The 19,713-nt window shown below is 42.3% G+C and overlaps 39 non-coding genes across 39 annotated transcripts; all 39 read left to right on the top strand.

Annotated features, from left to right (window-relative positions):
• The first annotated feature begins 215 nt into the window (after positions 1–215).
• TRNAE-CUC (transfer RNA glutamic acid (anticodon CUC)) lies at positions 216–287 on the top strand. The gene has a single exon. It is a non-coding gene; the product is annotated as a tRNA-Glu (tRNA).
• An 860-nt stretch (positions 288–1,147) lies between these two features.
• Positions 1,148–1,219, top strand: TRNAE-CUC (transfer RNA glutamic acid (anticodon CUC)). Its single transcript has one exon. It is a non-coding gene; the product is annotated as a tRNA-Glu (tRNA).
• Positions 1,220–1,459: 240 nt separating this feature from the next.
• On the top strand, positions 1,460–1,531 carry TRNAE-CUC (transfer RNA glutamic acid (anticodon CUC)). The gene has a single exon. It is a non-coding gene; the product is annotated as a tRNA-Glu (tRNA).
• Positions 1,532–7,731: 6,200 nt separating this feature from the next.
• Positions 7,732–7,803, top strand: TRNAE-CUC (transfer RNA glutamic acid (anticodon CUC)). Its single transcript has one exon. It is a non-coding gene; the product is annotated as a tRNA-Glu (tRNA).
• An 82-nt stretch (positions 7,804–7,885) lies between these two features.
• On the top strand, positions 7,886–7,957 carry TRNAE-CUC (transfer RNA glutamic acid (anticodon CUC)). Its single transcript has one exon. It is a non-coding gene; the product is annotated as a tRNA-Glu (tRNA).
• An 82-nt stretch (positions 7,958–8,039) lies between these two features.
• On the top strand, positions 8,040–8,111 carry TRNAE-CUC (transfer RNA glutamic acid (anticodon CUC)). Its single transcript has one exon. It is a non-coding gene; the product is annotated as a tRNA-Glu (tRNA).
• Positions 8,112–8,193: 82 nt separating this feature from the next.
• Positions 8,194–8,265, top strand: TRNAE-CUC (transfer RNA glutamic acid (anticodon CUC)). The gene has a single exon. It is a non-coding gene; the product is annotated as a tRNA-Glu (tRNA).
• A 398-nt stretch (positions 8,266–8,663) lies between these two features.
• TRNAE-CUC (transfer RNA glutamic acid (anticodon CUC)) lies at positions 8,664–8,735 on the top strand. The gene has a single exon. It is a non-coding gene; the product is annotated as a tRNA-Glu (tRNA).
• An 82-nt stretch (positions 8,736–8,817) lies between these two features.
• Positions 8,818–8,889, top strand: TRNAE-CUC (transfer RNA glutamic acid (anticodon CUC)). Its single transcript has one exon. It is a non-coding gene; the product is annotated as a tRNA-Glu (tRNA).
• Positions 8,890–9,125: 236 nt separating this feature from the next.
• TRNAE-CUC (transfer RNA glutamic acid (anticodon CUC)) lies at positions 9,126–9,197 on the top strand. Its single transcript has one exon. It is a non-coding gene; the product is annotated as a tRNA-Glu (tRNA).
• Positions 9,198–9,279: 82 nt separating this feature from the next.
• On the top strand, positions 9,280–9,351 carry TRNAE-CUC (transfer RNA glutamic acid (anticodon CUC)). The gene has a single exon. It is a non-coding gene; the product is annotated as a tRNA-Glu (tRNA).
• A 548-nt stretch (positions 9,352–9,899) lies between these two features.
• On the top strand, positions 9,900–9,971 carry TRNAE-CUC (transfer RNA glutamic acid (anticodon CUC)). Its single transcript has one exon. It is a non-coding gene; the product is annotated as a tRNA-Glu (tRNA).
• Positions 9,972–10,053: 82 nt separating this feature from the next.
• On the top strand, positions 10,054–10,125 carry TRNAE-CUC (transfer RNA glutamic acid (anticodon CUC)). Its single transcript has one exon. It is a non-coding gene; the product is annotated as a tRNA-Glu (tRNA).
• Positions 10,126–10,365: 240 nt separating this feature from the next.
• TRNAE-CUC (transfer RNA glutamic acid (anticodon CUC)) lies at positions 10,366–10,437 on the top strand. The gene has a single exon. It is a non-coding gene; the product is annotated as a tRNA-Glu (tRNA).
• A 548-nt stretch (positions 10,438–10,985) lies between these two features.
• On the top strand, positions 10,986–11,057 carry TRNAE-CUC (transfer RNA glutamic acid (anticodon CUC)). Its single transcript has one exon. It is a non-coding gene; the product is annotated as a tRNA-Glu (tRNA).
• Positions 11,058–11,293: 236 nt separating this feature from the next.
• TRNAE-CUC (transfer RNA glutamic acid (anticodon CUC)) lies at positions 11,294–11,365 on the top strand. The gene has a single exon. It is a non-coding gene; the product is annotated as a tRNA-Glu (tRNA).
• An 82-nt stretch (positions 11,366–11,447) lies between these two features.
• On the top strand, positions 11,448–11,519 carry TRNAE-CUC (transfer RNA glutamic acid (anticodon CUC)). Its single transcript has one exon. It is a non-coding gene; the product is annotated as a tRNA-Glu (tRNA).
• A 698-nt stretch (positions 11,520–12,217) lies between these two features.
• TRNAE-CUC (transfer RNA glutamic acid (anticodon CUC)) lies at positions 12,218–12,289 on the top strand. Its single transcript has one exon. It is a non-coding gene; the product is annotated as a tRNA-Glu (tRNA).
• An 82-nt stretch (positions 12,290–12,371) lies between these two features.
• On the top strand, positions 12,372–12,443 carry TRNAE-CUC (transfer RNA glutamic acid (anticodon CUC)). Its single transcript has one exon. It is a non-coding gene; the product is annotated as a tRNA-Glu (tRNA).
• Positions 12,444–12,991: 548 nt separating this feature from the next.
• Positions 12,992–13,063, top strand: TRNAE-CUC (transfer RNA glutamic acid (anticodon CUC)). Its single transcript has one exon. It is a non-coding gene; the product is annotated as a tRNA-Glu (tRNA).
• Positions 13,064–13,145: 82 nt separating this feature from the next.
• Positions 13,146–13,217, top strand: TRNAE-CUC (transfer RNA glutamic acid (anticodon CUC)). The gene has a single exon. It is a non-coding gene; the product is annotated as a tRNA-Glu (tRNA).
• Positions 13,218–13,457: 240 nt separating this feature from the next.
• On the top strand, positions 13,458–13,529 carry TRNAE-CUC (transfer RNA glutamic acid (anticodon CUC)). The gene has a single exon. It is a non-coding gene; the product is annotated as a tRNA-Glu (tRNA).
• Positions 13,530–14,077: 548 nt separating this feature from the next.
• TRNAE-CUC (transfer RNA glutamic acid (anticodon CUC)) lies at positions 14,078–14,149 on the top strand. The gene has a single exon. It is a non-coding gene; the product is annotated as a tRNA-Glu (tRNA).
• Positions 14,150–14,385: 236 nt separating this feature from the next.
• TRNAE-CUC (transfer RNA glutamic acid (anticodon CUC)) lies at positions 14,386–14,457 on the top strand. Its single transcript has one exon. It is a non-coding gene; the product is annotated as a tRNA-Glu (tRNA).
• An 82-nt stretch (positions 14,458–14,539) lies between these two features.
• TRNAE-CUC (transfer RNA glutamic acid (anticodon CUC)) lies at positions 14,540–14,611 on the top strand. The gene has a single exon. It is a non-coding gene; the product is annotated as a tRNA-Glu (tRNA).
• An 856-nt stretch (positions 14,612–15,467) lies between these two features.
• On the top strand, positions 15,468–15,539 carry TRNAE-CUC (transfer RNA glutamic acid (anticodon CUC)). The gene has a single exon. It is a non-coding gene; the product is annotated as a tRNA-Glu (tRNA).
• Positions 15,540–15,621: 82 nt separating this feature from the next.
• Positions 15,622–15,693, top strand: TRNAE-CUC (transfer RNA glutamic acid (anticodon CUC)). Its single transcript has one exon. It is a non-coding gene; the product is annotated as a tRNA-Glu (tRNA).
• An 82-nt stretch (positions 15,694–15,775) lies between these two features.
• On the top strand, positions 15,776–15,847 carry TRNAE-CUC (transfer RNA glutamic acid (anticodon CUC)). Its single transcript has one exon. It is a non-coding gene; the product is annotated as a tRNA-Glu (tRNA).
• Positions 15,848–16,083: 236 nt separating this feature from the next.
• On the top strand, positions 16,084–16,155 carry TRNAE-CUC (transfer RNA glutamic acid (anticodon CUC)). The gene has a single exon. It is a non-coding gene; the product is annotated as a tRNA-Glu (tRNA).
• Positions 16,156–16,237: 82 nt separating this feature from the next.
• Positions 16,238–16,309, top strand: TRNAE-CUC (transfer RNA glutamic acid (anticodon CUC)). Its single transcript has one exon. It is a non-coding gene; the product is annotated as a tRNA-Glu (tRNA).
• Positions 16,310–16,391: 82 nt separating this feature from the next.
• TRNAE-CUC (transfer RNA glutamic acid (anticodon CUC)) lies at positions 16,392–16,463 on the top strand. Its single transcript has one exon. It is a non-coding gene; the product is annotated as a tRNA-Glu (tRNA).
• A 698-nt stretch (positions 16,464–17,161) lies between these two features.
• Positions 17,162–17,233, top strand: TRNAE-CUC (transfer RNA glutamic acid (anticodon CUC)). Its single transcript has one exon. It is a non-coding gene; the product is annotated as a tRNA-Glu (tRNA).
• Positions 17,234–17,469: 236 nt separating this feature from the next.
• TRNAE-CUC (transfer RNA glutamic acid (anticodon CUC)) lies at positions 17,470–17,541 on the top strand. Its single transcript has one exon. It is a non-coding gene; the product is annotated as a tRNA-Glu (tRNA).
• A 69-nt stretch (positions 17,542–17,610) lies between these two features.
• On the top strand, positions 17,611–17,682 carry TRNAE-CUC (transfer RNA glutamic acid (anticodon CUC)). Its single transcript has one exon. It is a non-coding gene; the product is annotated as a tRNA-Glu (tRNA).
• Positions 17,683–17,918: 236 nt separating this feature from the next.
• TRNAE-CUC (transfer RNA glutamic acid (anticodon CUC)) lies at positions 17,919–17,990 on the top strand. Its single transcript has one exon. It is a non-coding gene; the product is annotated as a tRNA-Glu (tRNA).
• An 856-nt stretch (positions 17,991–18,846) lies between these two features.
• Positions 18,847–18,918, top strand: TRNAE-CUC (transfer RNA glutamic acid (anticodon CUC)). The gene has a single exon. It is a non-coding gene; the product is annotated as a tRNA-Glu (tRNA).
• Positions 18,919–19,000: 82 nt separating this feature from the next.
• TRNAE-CUC (transfer RNA glutamic acid (anticodon CUC)) lies at positions 19,001–19,072 on the top strand. Its single transcript has one exon. It is a non-coding gene; the product is annotated as a tRNA-Glu (tRNA).
• Positions 19,073–19,154: 82 nt separating this feature from the next.
• TRNAE-CUC (transfer RNA glutamic acid (anticodon CUC)) lies at positions 19,155–19,226 on the top strand. Its single transcript has one exon. It is a non-coding gene; the product is annotated as a tRNA-Glu (tRNA).
• A 390-nt stretch (positions 19,227–19,616) lies between these two features.
• On the top strand, positions 19,617–19,688 carry TRNAE-CUC (transfer RNA glutamic acid (anticodon CUC)). Its single transcript has one exon. It is a non-coding gene; the product is annotated as a tRNA-Glu (tRNA).
• Positions 19,689–19,713: the final 25 nt, after the last annotated feature.

Genomic DNA, 19,713 nt, shown 5'->3' with positions numbered 1-19,713 from the left:
TCCTATTATTTCAACAAAGAAAGCAAGGATTTCATTAGTTATTTAAACTATGCATCGTCCGGTGTCGTCTAGTGGTTAGGATATCTGATCGAATCTCACTCAGAAGGCCCGGGTTCAAACTCCGGCATCGGAATGTTTCAATTTTAGTTCAATCCACTTCCTATTATTTCAACAAAGAAAGCAAGGATTTCATTGTTTATTTAAACTATGCATCGTCCGGTGTCGTCTAGTGGTTAGGATATCTGACTCTCACTCAGAAGGCCCGGATTCAAACCCCGGCATCGGAATTTTTGCATTTTACTTCAATCCACTTCCTATTATTTCAACAAAGAAAGCAAGGATTTCATTGTTTATTTAAACTATGCATCGTCCGGTGTCGTCTAGTGGTTAGGATATCTGATCGAATCTCACTCAGAAGGCCCGGGTTCAAACTCCGGCATCGGAATGTTTCCATTTTACTTCAATCCACTTCCTATTATTTCAACAAAGAAAGCAAGGATTTCATTGCTTATTTAAACTATGCATCGTCCGGTGTCGTCTAGTGGTTAGGATATCTGACTCTCACTCAGAAGGCTTGGGTTCAAACTCCTGTATCGGAATGTCTCCATTTCAGTTCAATCCACTTCCTATTATTTCAACAAAGAAAGCAAGGATTTCATTGTTTATTTAAACTATGCATCGTCCGGTGTCATCTAGTGGTTCGGGTATCTGACTCTCACTCAGAAGGTCCGGGTTCAAACCCCGGCATCGGAATGTTTCCATTTTACTTCAATCCACTTCCTATTATTTCAACAAAGAAAGCAAGGATTTCATTGTTTATTAAAACTATGCATCGTCCGGTCTCGTCTAAAGGTTAGGATATCTGACTCTCACTCAGAAGGCCTGGGTTCAAACCCCAGCATCGGAATGTTTTCATTTTACTTCAATCCACTTCCTATTATTTCAACAAAAAAAGCAAGGATTTCATTAGTTATTTAAACTATGCATCGTCCGGTGTCGTCTAGTGGTTAGGATATCTGATCGAATCTCACTCAGAAGGCCCGGGTTCAAACTCCGGCATCGGAATGTTTCCATTTTAGTTCAATCCACTTCCTATTATTTCAACAAAGAAAGCAAGGATTTCCTTAGTTATTTACACTATGCATCGTCCGGTTTCGTCTAGTGGTTAGGATATCTGACTCTCACTCAGAAGACCCGGGTTCAAACCCCGGCATCGGAATGTTTCCATTTTACTTCAATCCACTTCCTATTATTTCAACAAAGAAAGCAAGGATTTCATTAGTTATTTAAACTATGCATCGTCCGGTGTCGTCTAGTGGTTAGGATATCTGATCGAATCTCACTCAGAAGGCCCGGGTTCAAACTCCGGCATCGGAATGTTTCCATTTTAGTTCAATCCACTTCCTATTATTTCAACAAAGAAAGCAAGGATTTCATTGTTTATTTAAACTATGCATCGTCCGGTGTCGTCTAGTGGTTAGGATATCTGACTCTCACTCAGAAGGCCCGGATTCAAACCCCGGCATCGGAATTTTTGCATTTTACTTCAATCCACTTCCTATTATTTCAACAAAGAAAGCAAGGATTTCATTAGTTATATAAACTATGCATCGTCCGGTGTCGTCTAGTGGTTAGGATATCTGACTGATTCGCGTTTGGTTTTTTGGAGAGTGCGGTTCGTTTTTCTTTGCTCTCCTTGTCTTCTCGCTAAGCCTTAGTTTCGGTTCTTTCTCTAACATTTTGTTTGTTTAATTTCAAATTTACTAATTCGCGCAGTTTATTTTTCGTTTTTCGTGCCCTCCTGGGTTTTCTTCTGAAATCCAGGATGGATGTTTTAAAACGTTCCATTTTCGTGGAATGCGTCGTGAAAGAAGTTTCGAAGCAAGAAATTTTAACGGCATGTATTTTGGATTACGGGCCTAATACGGTCTCGTCGGTTGTTGCTACGGAGGGTGGCTATTACGTCACCTTCTTACGCGAGGAAGAAGCGGAATTGTGTCTCGATGCTGGGATCGAAGTAGGAGAGACGCGTTTTGATGTGTCTGGGATAGCGAGGAAAACAGTTATTGTCCATATTTATGGTTTACCTGAGTTTGTGAGTGACGAAGCGGTGAAGGAGAAATTGGAAAGCTTACAATGTGAGTTGCGTGGCGAAATTATCTGGACTAAAAATGACGCCGGAATTTATTTTGGAATTCGTTCGGTCAAGGTTCGCCTTGCCGAATGTGTCAGTTCGTTACCGTACGGTCTAAAGATCAAAGACGTTTTAGGTCGGGAGACTTTTTATCAGGTTCGTCACTCCTCTCAGAGTAAAGTTTGTAATGGGTGTCTCTCTTCGAGCCACCTGTATAAAGACTGTCCCTCTTTTATCTGTTTTCGTTGTAAGAAGCAAGGTCATGTGGCTCGTTCCTGTCCAACTCGCTCTGAAGTTGTTGAATCCGCGGATCCGGTCGCTGATAGGATGGTTGAAGAACAGGATGCGTGCCTGACTACTGATCAGGTTCTTTCAGACAAAGAGTCCTCTCAAGGCATGGTTGCCCAGGGGGGTGACAATGTTGATCGGCCAAAATTTCCCAAGCACGTTACGAAGGACGTTGGTAAGAGATTCTTGACTTCGACGAGTGGCTCGGATGTTGATAAACGCCAGCCTCCTCCTAAGAAGACGACCGTCTACTCTACGGAATCGAATGCCATCGCACCTGCCAAGTTGCCTTCTACGTCCCTGCCAACCGTTGTCACGCCTGTCCCCGGTTCCTTTAATGCCATTAAAAATCGTCTCTCTTAACGTCAATGGTCTTCGGAATGTTAATAAGATGTCGGAAGTGCTTATTTTTATGGACGCGTATGATGTGGTTTTTTTACAAGAGACACACTGGACGAACGAACATGTGAGTACTTTTCGGCAAAATTTTCGCGGCCGCGTTTTTTGGGATAATGACCCTACTACTACTTTTTGCGGTGTAGCGACCTGCTTTCGGGCTGGGCTGGATATTGTTCCTTCGCGAGTTTTTCGAAGCGACTGCGGCCGATTTCTTTCCGTCTCCGCGGTAGTTGACGATGTTCCTATGGATTTCGCGAATATTTACGCTCCGAATGACGCGCCGTCGCGTTCTCTTTTTATGTCTTCGGCGAAGTTGTGGTGTTCGCTTTTACCTCGTCCGATTATAGCGGGGGATTTTAATGATATTTTAAACTCATCTCTCGATCGTCGCCCCGTTTCTAATCTTCGTTCCGCCGTTCTGCCTACGAGTTTTAAGCTTTGGCTTACCAGTCTTGATCTTTATGATCCCTGGAGGGCTTCTCACGCCGATCATTTTGATTATACTCGTTCCGGTTTCGTATTCGGGAACTTTGTCATGTCGCGGATTGACTATTTATTTATTCGCCCAACGGATGCGCATAATTGTTCGCGGAATCTAATCTTGAATGTTCCTTTTTCTGACCACAAGGCCGTGTCTTTCGTCTTTGATCCCAGTGGCGTCCAGCGCGGCCCTGGGGTCTGGGCGTTTAACTCTACGTTACTTCAAGAGGAGCGCTTCCGTACGGGCATCCAGCGTATTGTTGATCGGAGTCGCGACACCGTCGAGTACCGTGTAGATATTTTTCAATGGTACGAAAATCTTAAAGTTTGTATTAAGGATTACGCCATGTTCTACGGCAAAGCTCGCGCTCAGAAGTTGAGAAGTTCTCGCGCTGCTTTATTGGTTCGGATTTCTCACCTCGAGTCTCGCTACGTGTTCGATCCCACTTGTTTGCCGGAGTTGCTGGACGCTAAGCAGGCATTGGCGGATTTCGATTCTGAGGTGCTTCGTGGCCAGGTCGTACGCGCTAAGACGGATTTTAAAGAATTGGGTGAGCGACCCACGCGCTATTTTCTGCGCCTGGAGACTCATCGTCAGAGCATAAAATCGATTGGTCGTTTAGTGTCTTCATCAGGAGAGGTCTTTCGCGACGGGCGTCTCATCCGTCAGCAAATTTTTGATTTCTATAATGCCCTTTATACTCATGAGCCTATTTGCGAGGCCCAGAGTCGAAGTTTTAGCAATCGGGTCCGGGACCGGGTTTCGAAAGCTGATCGTGACGCGGTTGAGTTGCCTGTCACCTGGGAGGAACTCGAGCGGTCCTTGGGGTCTATGAAGCCCAATAAGAGTCCGGGACTTGATGGTTTGACGGTGGAGTTTTGGCGGTTTTTTCTTCCGCTTATTAAGGATGACTTTCTTCACCTAGCCCATATCGCCCGTGACCAGGGTCAAATTCCGCGCAGCATGAAAATAGGTCTTATTATCCTTTTGCCCAAGACTGGGGATTTAACTCTTTTAAAGAACTGGAGGCCTATTACGTTACTCAATACTGATTATAAAATTTTATCCAAAGTTTTTGCTCTCCGAGTAGCGTCGCTTTTGCCGAACATTACGTCATCTACTCAAACGGGTGCGGTTCGTGGTCGGGACATTTCTACCTCCACGAGACTGTTGTCAGATGTCGCCGAGAACCTCCGCCTTCGCGAAGAGGGTGGCATTATGGTCCAGTGGACCTTATGAAGGCTTTCGACCGGGTGGCATGGCCATATTTATTTGAGCTCTTAGCGGCCATGGGGTTTGGCCCGTTTTTCTGCAAGTGGATTCAAGCTTTTAACGCGGGTTCCAGGGCCTATGTCAAAGTCAATGGTCATTTGACTGATGTCTTTTCGTTAGGGCGGTCGGTTCGCCAAGGGTGTCCGCTTAGCCCTCTGCTATATGTTTTAGCCTCGGAACCTCTGTTTTCCGCGGTCACGTCGCACGAATCCATCCCGCCGGTACGGTTATCCGCGCATTCGGTTTTGCCGACTCTCTTTCAACATATGGATGACACCACGGTTGTAACTTCAACAGCGGCCGCGATCCCCGCGATCTGCGACGTTTTTGCGGATTTCGGTCAAGCCTCCGGAGCGAAATTGAACCCGTCAAAGTGCCACGCGAAATGGCTTGGTCTATATCATGGTCGAGACCCTATCGAGATCAGCGGCGTAACGCTTTCTAGTTCACCTTTGAAAATTCTCGGTATTTGGATAGACTACGATTCTGTGCATTCGGCTCGCCTTCAATGGGAGGAGCGCTACGGCAAGTTCTCTCGGGTCTTACGGTCTTGGAAAGGTCGTACTCTCTCGGTCGTTGGCAAAGTTTTGGTTGTCAATGTGCTCGCTGCATCTATGCTCTGGCATATTTTAAAAACAGTCGATATTTCGCCTTTTTGGCTTCGTCAATTTCGGGAAGCCATTTTGAACTTCATTTGGGGCAATGGCCCTCATCTGGTCGCCTATGAGAGTCTTGTTCGGCCAACGCTGATCGGAGGGTTCGGGCTAGTAGACATTTGTACCAAAGTTAAGGCGTTTCGCGTTCGCGAAGCTCTTACGTTGTTTGCAGAGACTACTCCGGTTTTCGCTCGGGATCTTTCGTCGCAGATTCTTAATCTTTATGACGGCGCCTTGCAATTGGGCCTACACGTTTTCCGGTTATCTATCACTTCTCGTTGCGCCGCTGGTCTTCCGTCTCGGTATGTTTCCATGCTGCTTGCTTGGAGGGATTTTCAGCACATTCATGGCTGGACCTTTCCCGCTCTCTCGAATTTTTTGGACGAACCGCTTTTTTTAAATCCGCGTCTGTCGTTGCCACATTTCGGTCGTCTTGAGCGTGGGTTTTTCTCGCAAGCGGGTTTTCGGACAGTACGCGATCTGTGTTACGAGTACGTCCCCGGGTTCTTGCCGCCACAGGCGTGTTTAGACGCTACAGCCGATTCATCGCTCGTTTTGCCTCGGTCTCGGGTCTTGCTACTCTACCAAGAACTTATTGATGCAGTTCCTCCGCTTTGGTCCATGAGCATTCAACAAGGGGGGCGTCAATTGCGTCGCCCTCCGGTCGCGCACGAGGTCGGTTTATCGGTTATTGACGTGTCGGGCGAAAAGGTGTCTCTCGCTATCGCAGTGAGGCCCATTTACGCTGCGTTCGCGGAATCATTGTCTATCGAGTCGAGTGGAGAAGAACGCTGGCGTCGCTTTTTCGGTGGCCCTCTTCAACGGATTCGCTGGAATTTCGTGCGATCCAATTTTTTGGGTCCTTCGCTCTCTGCCATAAATTTACGCCTCATTCATCATGGTTTCTCGGTGAAGTCGCGTTTGGTGCACGCTCTAGTGGTACCGGATGATACGTGCATATATTGTCGGATAGACTCAGAGACGGTAGAACATCTCTTCGTAACGTGCCCCGTGGTTTCTCAATTATGGACTTGGCTATTCTGTGATATTTTGGAACTCAATCGTGATTTATATGGCGTTTCTTCGTAAACGCGAAATTCTTTCCTTATTTTTGGTTTAATTAATAAAGACTTGCATAACTCTAAAATGTTTTGGACAGTGGTCCAGTTCCTTTGTGCTGTATTGAAAAGAGAAATTTGGTTATACCGGTGTTATTGTTCTTTTAATGATATTCAATTTAATCACTTTTTGTGTCAAAAGAAATTTCATGCAGTTTTAAAACTAGAATGTCGTCATAAGCAACAGAAATTACATTTAGATTTGCCGTCAGAATTAATTTTATACAACATGTTAAACAAAATATTTGAATAGAATGCTTGTTGATTGCTTGTCCTAAATTCTATTTTGTGTTTTATAACCTCCAATCTTTATGATTGTATTGTAATTTTAATACTGTGAATAAAGGCCCGGGTTCAAACCCCGGCATCGGAATGTTTCCATTTTACTTCAATCCACTTCCTATTATTTCAACAAAGAAAGCAAGGATTTCATTAGTTATTTAAACTATGCATCGTCCGGTGTCGTCTAGTGGTTAGGATATCTGATCGAATCTCACTCAGAAGGCCCGGGTTCAAACTCCGGCATCGGAATGTTTCCATTTTACTTCAATCCACTTCCTATTATTTCAACAAAGAAAGCAAGGATTTCATTGTTTATTTAAACTATGCATCGTCCGGTGTCGTCTAGTGGTTAGGATATCTGACTCTCACTCAGAAGGCCTGGGTTCAAACTCCTGTATCGGAATGTTTCCATTTCAGTTCAATCCACTTCCTATTATTTCAACAAAGAAAGCAAGGATTTCATTGTTTATTTAAACTATGCATCGTCCGGTGTCGTCTAGTGGTTAGGATATCTGACTCTCACTCAGAAGGCCTGGGTTCAAACTCCTGTATCGGAATGTTTCCATTTCAGTTCAATCCACTTCCTATTATTTCAACAAAGAAAGCAAGGATTTCATTGTTTATTTAAACTATGCATCGTCCGGTGTCATCTAGTGGTTAGGATATCTGACTCTCACTCAGAAGGCCCGGGTTCAAACCCCTGTATCGGAATGTTTCCATTTCAGTTCAATCCGATTCATATTATTTCAACAAAGAATGCAAGGATTTCATTGTTTATTTAAACCTTGCATCGTCCGGTGTCGTCTAGTGGTTCGGGTATCTGACTCTCACTTAGAAGGCCCGGGTTCAAACCCCGGCATCGGAATGTTTCCATTTTACTTCAATCCACTTCCTATTATTTCAACAAAGAAAGCAAGGATTTCATTGTTTATTTAAACTATGCATCGTCCGGTCTCGTCTAAAGGTTAGGATATCTGATTCTCACTCAGAAGGCCTGGGTTCAAACTCCGGCATCGGAATGTTTCCATTTTAGTTCAATCCACTTCCTATTATTTCAACAAAGAAAGCAAGGATTTCATTAGTTATTTACACTATGCATCGTCCGGTTTCGTCTAGTGGTTAGGATATCTGACTCTCACTCAGAAGGCCCGGGTTCAAACCCCGGCATCGGAATGTTTCCATTTTACTTCAATCCACTTCCTATTATTTCAACAAAGAAAGCAAGGATTTCATTGTTTATTTAAACCTTGCATCATCCGGTGTCGTCTAGTGGTTAGGATATCTGACTCTCACTCAGAAATCCCGGGTTCAAACCCCGGCATCGGAATGTTTCCATTTTAGTTCAATCCACTTCCTATTATTTCAACAAAGAAAGCAAGGATTTCATTAGTTATTTAAACTATGCATCGTCCGGTGTCGTCTAGTGGTTAGGATATCTGACTCTCACTCAGAAGGCCCGGGTTCAAACCCCTGTATCGGAATGTTTCCATTTCAGTTCAATCCACTTCCTATTATTTCAACAAAGACAGCAAGGATTTCATTAGTTATTTACACCATGCATCGTCCGGTTTCGTCTAGTGGTTAGGATATCTGACTCTCACTCAGAAGGCCCGGGTTCAAACCCCGGCATCGGAATGTTTCCATTTTACTTCAATCCACTTCCTATTATTTCAACAAAGAAAGCAAGGATTTCATTAGTTATTTAAACTATGAATCGTCCGGTGTCGTCTAGTGGTTAGGATAACTGATCGAATCTCACTCAGAAGGCCCGGGTTCAAACTCCGGCATCGGAATGTTTCCATTTTACTTCAATCCACTTCCTATTATTTCAACAAAGAAAGCAAGGATTTCATTGTTTATTTAAACTATGCATCGTCCGGTGTCGTCTAGTGGTTAGGATATCTAATTGAATCTCACTCAGAAGGCCCGGGTTCAAACTCCGGCATCGGAATGTTTCCATTTTAGTTCAATCTACTTCCTATTATTTCAACAAAGAAAGCAAGGATTTCATTGTTTATTTAAACTATGCATCGTCCGGTGTCGTCTAGTGGTTAGGATATCTGACTCTCACTCAGAAGGCCCGGGTTCAAACCCCTGTATCGGAATATTTCCATTTAAGTTCAATCCACTTCCTATTTTTTCAACAAAGAATGCAAGGATTTCATTGTTTATTTAAACTTTGCATCGTCCGGTGTCGTCTAGTGGTTAGGATATCTAACTCTCACTCAGAAGGCCCGGGTTCAAACCCCGGCATCGGAATGTTTCCATTTTAGTTCAATCCACTTCCTATTATTTCAACAAAGAAAGCAAGGATTTCATTAGTTATTTACACTATGCATCGTCCGGTTTCGTCTAGTGGTTAGGAAATCTGACTCTCACTCAGAAGGCCCGGGTTCAAACCCCGGCATCGGAATGTTTCCATTTTAGTTCAATCCACTTCCTATTATTTCAACAAAGAAAGCAAGGATTTCATTGTTTATTTAAACTATGCATCGTCCGGTGTCGTCTAGTGGTTAGGATATCTGACTCTCACTCAGAAGGCCCGGATTCAAACCCCGGCATCGGAATTTTTGCATTTTACTTCAATCCACTTCCTATTATTTCAACAAAGAAAGCAAGGATTTCATTAGTTATATAAACTATGCATCGTCCGGTGTCGTCTAGTGGTTAGGATAGCTGACTCTCACTCAGAAGGCCCGGGTTCAAACCCCGGCATCGGAATGTTTCCATTTTACTTCAATCCACTTTCTATTATTTCAACAAAGAAAGCAAGTATTTCATTGTTTATTTAAACTATGCATCGTCCGGTTTCGTCTAGTGGTTAGGATATCTGACTCTCACTCAGAAGGCCCGGGTTCAAACTCCGGCATCGGAACGTTTCCATTTTACTTCAATCCACTTCCTATTATTTCAACAAAGAAAGCAAGGATTTCATTGTTTATTTAAACTATGCATCGTCCGGTCTCGTCTAAAGGTTAGGATATCTGACTCTCACTCAGAAGGCCTGGGTTCAAACCCCGGCATCGGAATGTTTTCATTTTACTTCAATCCACTTCCTATTATTTCAACAAAGAAAGCAAGGATTTCATTAGTTATTTAAACTATGCATCGTCCGGTGTCGTCTAGTGGTTAGGATATCTGATCGAATCTCACTCAGAAGGCCCGGGTTCAAACTCCGGCATCGGAATGTTTCCATTTTAGTTCAATCCACTTCCTATTATTTCAACAAAGAAAGCAAGGATTTCATTAGTTATTTACACTATGCATCGTCCGGTTTCGTCTAGTGGTTAGGATATCTGACTCTCACTCAGAAGGCCCGGGTTCAAACCCCGGCATCGGAATGTTTCCATTTTAGTTCAATCCACTTCCTATTATTTCAACAAAGAAAGCAAGGATTTCATTGTTTATTTAAACCTTGCATCATCCGGTGTCGTCTAGTGGTTAGGATATCTGACTCTCACTCAGAAATCCCGGGTTCAAACCCCGGCATCGGAATGTTTCCATTTTAGTTCAATCCACTTCCTATTATTTCAACAAAGAAAGCAAGGATTTCATTAGTTATTTAAACTATGCATCGTCCGGTGTCGTCTAGTGGTTAGGATATCTGATCGAATCTCACTCAGAAGGACCGGGTTCAAACTCCGGCATCGGAATGTTTCCATTTTAGTTCAATCCACTTCCTATTATTTCAACAAAGAAAGCAAGGATTTCATTGTTTATTTAAACTATGCATCGTCCGGTGTCGTCTAGTGGTTAGGATATCTGACTCTCACTCAGAAGTCCCGGATTCAAACCCCGGCATCGGAATTTTTGCATTTTACTTCAATCCACTTCCTATTATTTCAACAAAGAAAGCAAGGATTTCATTAGTTATTTAAACTATGCATCGTCCGGTGTCGTCTAGTGGTTAGGATATCTGATCGAATCTCACTCAGAAGGCCCGGGTTCAAACTCCGGCATCGGAATGTTTCCATTTTAGTTCAATCCACTTCCTATTATTTCAACAAAGAAAGCAAGGATTTCATTGTTTATTTAAACCTTGCATCGTCCGGTGTCGTCTAGTGGTTCGGGTATCTGACTCTCACTCAGAAGGCTCGGGTTCAAACCCCGGCATCGGAATGTTTCCATTTTACTTCAATCCACTTCCTATTATTTCAACAAAGAAAGCAAGGATTTCATTGTTTATTTAAACTATGCATCGTCCGGTCTCGTCTAAAGGTTAGGATATCTGACTCTCACTCAGAAGGCCTGGGTTCAAACCCCGGCATCGGAATGTTTCCATTTTACTTCAATCCATTTCCTATTATTTCAACAAAGAAAGCAAGGATTTCATTAGTTATTTAAACTATGCATCGTCCGGTGTCGTCTAGTGGTTAGGATATCTGACTCTCACTCAGAAGGCCCGGGTTCAAACCCCGGCATCGGAATGTTAGCATTTTACTTCAATCCACTTCCTATTATTTCAACAAAGAAAGCAAGGATTTCATTAGTTATTTAAACTATGCATCGTCCGGTGTCGTCTTGTGGTTAGGATAGCTGACTCTCACTCAGAAGGCCCGGGTTCAAACCCCTGTATCGGAATGTTTCCATTTCAGTTCAATCCACTTCATATTATTTCAACAAAGAATGCAAGGATTTCATTGTTTATTTAAACCTCGCATCATCCGATGTCGTCTAGTGGTTAGGATATCTGACTCTCACTCAGAAGGCCCGGGTTCAAACTCCGGCATCGGAATGTTTCCATTTTAGTTCAATCCACTTCCTATTATTTCAACAAAGAAAGCAAGGATTTCATTAGTTATTTAAACTATGCATCGTCCGGTTTCGTCTAGTGGTTAGGATATCTGACTCTCACTCAGAAGGCCCGGGTTCAAACCCCGGCATCGGAATGTTTGCATTTTACTTCAATCCACTTCCTATTATTTCAACAAAGAAAGCAAGGATTTCATTAGTTATTTAAACTATGCATCGTCCGGTGTCGTCTAGTGGTTAGGATATCTGAGTCTCACTCAGAAGGCCCGGGTTCAAACTCCGGCATCGGAACGTTTCCATTTTAGTTCAATCCACTTCCTATTATTTCAACAAAGAAAGCAAGGATTTCATTGTTTATTTAAACTATGCATCGTCCGGTGTCATCTAGTGGTTAGGATATCTGACTCTCACTCAGAAGGCCCGGGTTCAAACCCCTGTATCGGAATGTTTCCATTTCAGTTCAATCCGATTCATATTATTTCAACAAAGAATGCAAGGATTTCATTGTTTATTTAAACCTTGCATCGTCCGGTGTCGTCTAGTGGTTCGGGTATCTGACTCTCACTCAGAAGGCTCGGGTTCAAACCCCGGCATCGGAATGTTTCCATTTTACTTCAATTCACTTCCTATTATTTCAACAAAGAAAGCAAGGATTTCATTGTTTATTTAAACTATGCATCGTCCGGTCTCGTCTAAAGGTTAGGATATCTGACTCTCACTCAGAAGGCCTGGGTTCAAACCCCGGCATCGGAATGTTTTCATTTTACTTCAATCCACTTCCTATTATTTCAACAAAGAAAGCAAGGATTTCATTAGTTATTTAAACTATGCATCGTCCGGTGTCGTCTAGTGGTTAGGATATCTGACTCTCACTCAGAAGGCCCGGATTCAAACCCCGGCATCGGAATTTTTGCATTTTACTTCAATCCACTTCCTATTATTTCAACAAAGAAAGCAAGGATTTCATTAGTTATATAAACTATGCATCGTCCGGTGTCGTCTAGTGGTTAGGATAGCTGACTCTCACTCAGAAGGCCCGGGTTCAAACCCCGGCATCGGAATGTTTCCATTTTACTTCAATCCACTTTCTATTATTTCAACAAAGAAAGCAAGTATTTCATTGTTTATTTAAACTATGCATCGTCCGGTTTCGTCTAGTGGTTAGGATATCTGACTCTCACTCAGAAGGCCCGGGTTCAAACTCCGGCATCGGAACGTTTCCATTTTACTTCAATCCACTTCCTATTATTTCAACAAAGAAAGCAAGGATTTCATTGTTTATTTAAACTATGCATCGTCCGGTCTCGTCTAAAGGTTAGGATATCTGACTCTCACTCAGAAGGCCTGGGTTCAAACCCCGGCATCGGAATGTTTTCATTTTACTTCAATCCACTTCCTATTATTTCAACAAAGAAAGCAAGGATTTCATTAGTTATTTAAACTATGCATCGTCCGGTGTCGTCTAGTGGTTAGGATATCTGATCGAATCTCACTCAGAAGGCCCGGGTTCAAACTCCGGCATCGGAATGTTTCCATTTTAGTTCAATCCACTTCCTATTATTTCAACAAAGAAAGCAAGGATTTCATTAGTTATTTACACTATGCATCGTCCGGTTTCGTCTAGTGGTTAGGATATCTGACTCTCACTCAGAAGGCCCGGGTTCAAACCCCGGCATCGGAATGTTTCCATTTTAGTTCAATCCACTTCCTATTATTTCAACAAAGAAAGCAAGGATTTCATTGTTTATTTAAACCTTGCATCATCCGGTGTCGTCTAGTGGTTAGGATATCTGACTCTCACTCAGAAATCCCGGGTTCAAACCCCGGCATCGGAATGTTTCCATTTTAGTTCAATCCACTTCCTATTATTTCAACAAAGAAAGCAAGGATTTCATTAGTTATTTAAACTATGCATCGTCCGGTGTCGTCTAGTGGTTAGGATATCTGATCGAATCTCACTCAGAAGGACCGGGTTCAAACTCCGGCATCGGAATGTTTCCATTTTAGTTCAATCCACTTCCTATTATTTCAACAAAGAAAGCAAGGATTTCATTGTTTATTTAAACTATGCATCGTCCGGTGTCGTCTAGTGGTTAGGATATCTGACTCTCACTCAGAAGTCCCGGATTCAAACCCCGGCATCGGAATTTTTGCATTTTACTTCAATCCACTTCCTATTATTTCAACAAAGAAAGCAAGGATTTCATTAGTTATTTAAACTATGCATCGTCCGGTGTCGTCTAGTGGTTAGGATATCTGATCGAATCTCACTCAGAAGGCCCGGGTTCAAACTCCGGCATCGGAATGTTTCCATTTTAGTTCAATCCACTTCCTATTATTTCAACAAAGAAAGCAAGGATTTCATTGTTTATTTAAACCTTGCATCGTCCGGTGTCGTCTAGTGGTTCGGGTATCTGACTCTCACTCAGAAGGCTCGGGTTCAAACCCCGGCATCGGAATGTTTCCATTTTACTTCAATCCACTTCCTATTATTTCAACAAAGAAAGCAAGGATTTCATTGTTTATTTAAACTATGCATCGTCCGGTCTCGTCTAAAGGTTAGGATATCTGACTCTCACTCAGAAGGCCTGGGTTCAAACCCCGGCATCGGAATGTTTCCATTTTACTTCAATCCATTTCCTATTATTTCAACAAAGAAAGCAAGGATTTCATTAGTTATTTAAACTATGCATCGTCCGGTGTCGTCTAGTGGTTAGGATATCTGACTCTCACTCAGAAGGCCCGGGTTCAAACCCCGGCATCGGAATGTTTGCATTTTACTTCAATCCACTTCCTATTATTTCAACAAAGAAAGCAAGGATTTCATTAGTTATTTAAACTATGCATCGTCCGGTGTCGTCTTGTGGTTAGGATAGCTGACTCTCACTCAGAAGGCCCGGGTTCAAACCCCTGTATCGGAATGTTTCCATTTCAGTTCAATCCACTTCATATTATTTCAACAAAGAATGCAAGGATTTCATTGTTTATTTAAACCTCGCATCATCCGATGTCGTCTAGTGGTTAGGATATCTGACTCTCACTCAGAAGGCCCGGGTTCAAACTCCGGCATCGGAATGTTTCCATTTTAGTTCAATCCACTTCCTATTATTTCAACAAAGAAAGCAAGGATTTCATTAGTTATTTAAACTATGCATCGTCCGGTTTCGTCTAGTGGTTAGGATATCTGACTCTCACTCAGAAGGCCCGGGTTCAAACCCCGGCATCGGAATGTTTGCATTTTACTTCAATCCACTTCCTATTATTTCAACAAAGAAAGCAAGGATTTCATTAGTTATTTAAACTATGCATCGTCCGGTGTCGTCTAGTGGTTAGGATATCTGAGTCTCACTCAGAAGGCCCGGGTTCAAACTCCGGCATCGGAACGTTTCCATTTTAGTTCAATCCACTTCCTATTATTTCAACAAAGAAAGCAAGGATTTCATTGTTTATTTAAACTATGCATCGTCCGGTGTCATCTAGTGGTTAGGATATCTGACTCTCACTCAGAAGGCCCGGGTTCAAACCCCTGTATCGGAATGTTTCCATTTCAGTTCAATCCGATTCATATTATTTCAACAAAGAATGCAAGGATTTCATTGTTTATTTAAACCTTGCATCGTCCGGTGTCGTCTAGTGGTTCGGGTATCTGACTCTCACTCAGAAGGCTCGGGTTCAAACCCCGGCATCGGAATGTTTCCATTTTACTTCAATTCACTTCCTATTATTTCAACAAAGAAAGCAAGGATTTCATTGTTTATTTAAACTATGCATCGTCCGGTCTCGTCTAAAGGTTAGGATATCTGACTCTCACTCAGAAGGCCTGGGTTCAAACCCCGGCATCGGAATGTTTTCATTTTACTTCAATCCACTTCCTATTATTTCAACAAAGAAAGCAAGGATTTCATTAGTTATTTAAACTATGCATCGTCCGGTGTCGTCTAGTGGTTAGGATATCTGATCGAATCTCACTCAGAAGGCCCGGGTTCAAACTCCGGCATCGGAATGTTTCCATTTTAGTTCAATCCACTTCCTATTATTTCAACAAAGAAAGCAAGGATTTCATTAGTTATTTAAACTATGCATCGTCCGGTTTCGTCTAGTGGTTAGGATATCTGACTCTCACTCAGAAGGCCCGGGTTCAAACCCCGGCATCGGAATGTTTCCATTTTAGTTCAATCCACTTCCTATTATTTCAACAAAGAAAGCAAGGATTTCATTGTTTATTTAAACCTCGCATCATCCGGTGTCGTCTAGTGGTTAGGATATCTGACTCTCACTCAGAAATCCCGGGTTCAAACTCCGGCATCGGAATGTTTCCATTTTAGTTCAATCCACTTCCTATTATTTCAACAAAGAAAGCAAGGATTTCATTAGTTATTTACACTATGCATCGTCCGGTTTCGTCTAGTGGTTAGGATATCTGACTCTCACTCAGAAGGCCCGGGTTCAAACCCCGGCATCGGAATGTTTCCATTTTACTTCAATCCACTTCCTATTATTTCAACAAAGAAAGCAAGTATTTCATTGTTTATTTAAACTATGCATCGTCCGGAGTCGTCTAGTGGTTAGGAAATCTGACTCTCACTCAGAAGGCCCGGGTTCAAACCCCGGCATCGGAATGTTTCCATTTCAGTTCAATCCACTTCCTATTATTTCAACAAAGAAAGCAAGGATTTCATTGTTTATTTAAACCATGCATCGTCCGGTGTCGTCTAGTGGTTAGGATATCTGACTCTCACTCAGAAGGCCCGGATTCAAACCCCGGCATCGGAATTTTTGCATTTTACTTCAATCCACTTCCTATTATTTCAACAAAGAAAGCAAGGATTTCATTAGTTATATAAACTATGCATCGTCCGGTGTCGTCTAGTGGTTAGGATAGCTGACTCTCACTCAGAAGGCCCGGGTTCAAACCCCGGCATCGGAATGTTTCCATTTTACTTCAATCCACTTCCTATTATTTCAACAAAGAAAGCAAGTATTTCATTGTTTATTTAAACTATGCATCGTCCGGTGTCGTCTAGTGGTTAGGATATCTGACTCTCACTCAGAAGGCCCGGGTTCAAACCCCGGCATCGGAATGTTTGCAATTTACTTCAATCCACTTCCTATTATTTCAACAAAGAAAGCAAGGATTTCATTAGTTATTTAAACTATGCATCGTCCGGTGTCGTCTTGTGGTTAGGATAGCTGACTCTCACTCAGAAGGCCCGGGGTCAAACCCCTGTATCGGAATGTTTCCATTCCAGTTCAATCCACTTCATATTATATCAACAAAGAATGCAAGGATTTCATTGTTTATTTAAAACTTGCATCATCCGATGTCGTCTAGTGGATGGGATATCTGACTCTCACTCAGAAGGCCCGGGTTCAAACTCCGGCATCGGAATGTTTCCGTTTTAGTTCAATCCACTTCCTATTATTTCAACAAAGAATGCAAGGATTTCATTGTTTATTTAAACCTTGCATCATCCGGTGTCGTCTAGTGGTTAGGATATCTGACTCTCACTCAGAAGGCCCGGATTCAAACCCCGGCATAGGAATGTTTCCATTTTACTTCAATCCACTTCCTATTATTTCAACAAAGAAAGCAAGGATTTCATTAGTTATTTACACTATGCATCGTCCGGTTTCGTCTAGTGGTTAGGATATCTGACTCTCACTCAGAAGGCCCGGGTACAAACCCCGGCATCGGAATGTTTCCATTTTACTTCAATCCATTTCCTATTATTTCAACAAAGAAAGCAAGGATTTCATTAGTTATTTAAACTATGCATCGTCCGGTGTCGTCTAGTGGTTAGGATATCTGACTCTCACTCAGAAGGCCCGGGTTCAAACCCCGGCATCGGAATGTTTGCATTTTACTTCAATCCACTTCCTATTATTTCAACAAAGAAAGCAAGGATTTCATTAGTTATTTAAACTATGCATCGTCCGGTGTCGTCTTGTGGTTAGGATAGCTGACTCTCACTCAGAAGGCCCGGGTTCAAACCCCTGTATCGGAATGTTTCCATTTCAGTTCAATCCACTTCATATTATTTCAACAAAGAATGCAAGGATTTCATTGTTTATTTAAACCTTGCATCATCCGATGTCGTCTAGTGGTTAGGATATCTGACTCTCACTCAGAAGGCCCGGGTTCAAACTCCGGCATCGGAATGTTTCCATTTTAGTTCAATCCACTTCCAGAATGCAAGGATTTCATTGTTTTTTTTAAACCTTGCATCATCCGGTGTCGTCTAGTGGTTAGGATATCTGACTCTCACTCAGAAGGCCCGGGTTCAAACCCCGGCATCGGAATGTTTCCATTTTAGTTCAATCCACTTCCTATTATTTCAACAAAGAAAGCAAGGATTTCATTAGTTATTTAAAACTTGCATCATCCGATGTCGTCTAGTGGATGGGATATCTGACTCTCACTCAGAAGGCCCGGGTTCAAACTCCGGCATCGGAATGTTTCCATTTTAGTTCAATCCACTTCCTATTATTTCAACAAAGAATGCAAGGATTTCATTGTTTATTTAAACCTTGCATCATCCGGTGTCGTCTAGTGGTTAGGATATCTGACTCTCACTCAGAAGGCCCGGGTTCAAACCCCGGCATCGGAATGTTTGCATTTTACTTCAATCCACTTCCTATTATTTCAACAAAGAAAGCAAGGATTTCATTAGTTATTTAAACTATGCATCGTCCGGTGTCGTCTAGTGGTTAGGATATCTGAGTCTCACTCAGAAGGCCCGGGTTCAAACTCCGGCATCGGAACGTTTCCATTTTAGTTCAATCCACTTCCTATTATTTCAACAAAGAAAGCAAGGATTTCATTGTTTATTTAAACTATGCATCGTCCGGTGTCATCTAGTGGTTAGGATATCTGACTCTCACTCAGAAGGCCCGGGTTCAAACCCCTGTATCGGAATGTTTCCATTTCAGTTCAATCCGATTCATATTATTTCAACAAAGAATGCAAGGATTTCATTGTTTATTTAAACCTTGCATCGTCCGGTGTCGTCTAGTGGTTCGGGTATCTGACTCTCACTCAGAAGGCTCGGGTTCAAACCCCGGCATCGGAATGTTTCCATTTTACTTCAATCCACTTCCTATTATTTCAACAAAGAAAGCAAGGATTTCATTGTTTATTTAAACTATGCATCGTCCGGTCTCGTCTAAAGGTTAGGATATCTGACTCTCACTCAGAAGGCCTGGGTTCAAACCCCGGCATCGGAATGTTTTCATTTTACTTCAATCCACTTCCTATTATTTCAACAAAGAAAGCAAGGATTTCATTAGTTATTTAAACTATGCATCGTCCGGTGTCGTCTAGTGGTTAGGATATCTGATCGAATCTCACTCAGAAGGCCCGGGTTCAAACTCCGGCATCGGAATGTTTCCATTTTAGTTCAATCCACTTCCTATTATTTCAACAAAGAAAGCAAGGATTTCATTAGTTATTTAAACTATGCATCGTCCGGTTTCGTCTAGTGGTTAGGATATCTGACTCTCACTCAGAAGGCCCGGGTTCAAACCCCGGCATCGGAATGTTTCCATTTTAGTTCAATCCACTTCCTATTATTTCAACAAAGAAAGCAAGGATTTCATTGTTTATTTAAACCTTGCATCATCCGGTGTCGTCTAGTGGTTAGGATATCTGACTCTCACTCAGAAATCCCGGGTTCAAACTCCGGCATCGGAATGTTTCCATTTTAGTTCAATCCACTTCCTATTATTTCAACAAAGAAAGCAAGGATTTCATTAGTTATTTACACTATGCATCGTCCGGTTTCGTCTAGTGGTTAGGATATCTGACTCTCACTCAGAAGGCCCGGGTTCAAACCCCGGCATCGGAATGTTTCCATTTTACTTCAATCCACTTCCTATTATTTCAACAAAGAAAGCAAGTATTTCATTGTTTATTTAAACTATGCATCGTCCGGAGTCGTCTAGTGGTTAGGATATCTGACTCTCACTCAGAAGGCCCGGATTCAAACCCCGGCATCGGAATGTTTCCATTTTACTTCAATCCACTTCCTATTATTTCAACAAAGAAAGCAAGGATTTCATTAGTTATTTACACTATGCATCGTCCGGTTTCGTCTAGTGGTTAGGATATCTGACTCTCACTCAGAAGGCCCGGGTACAAACCCCGGCATCGGAATGTTTCCATTTTACTTCAATCCATTTCCTATTATTTCAACAAAGAAAGCAAGGATTTCATTAGTTATTTAAACTATGCATCGTCCGGTGTCGTCTAGTGGTTAGGATATCTGACTCTCACTCAGAAGGCCCGGGTTCAAACCCCGGCATCGGAATGTTTGCATTTTACTTCAATCCACT

This window comes from Leiobunum rupestre, chromosome 1 (genome assembly GCF_980474605.1).
Source record: "Leiobunum rupestre chromosome 1, qqLeiRupe1.1.hap1, whole genome shotgun sequence".
In the NCBI taxonomy this organism is placed as follows: domain Eukaryota; kingdom Metazoa; phylum Arthropoda; class Arachnida; order Opiliones; family Sclerosomatidae; genus Leiobunum; species Leiobunum rupestre.
Note: the sequence above shows the minus strand (reverse complement) of the source record. Positions and strands in the feature narration are given on the sequence as shown.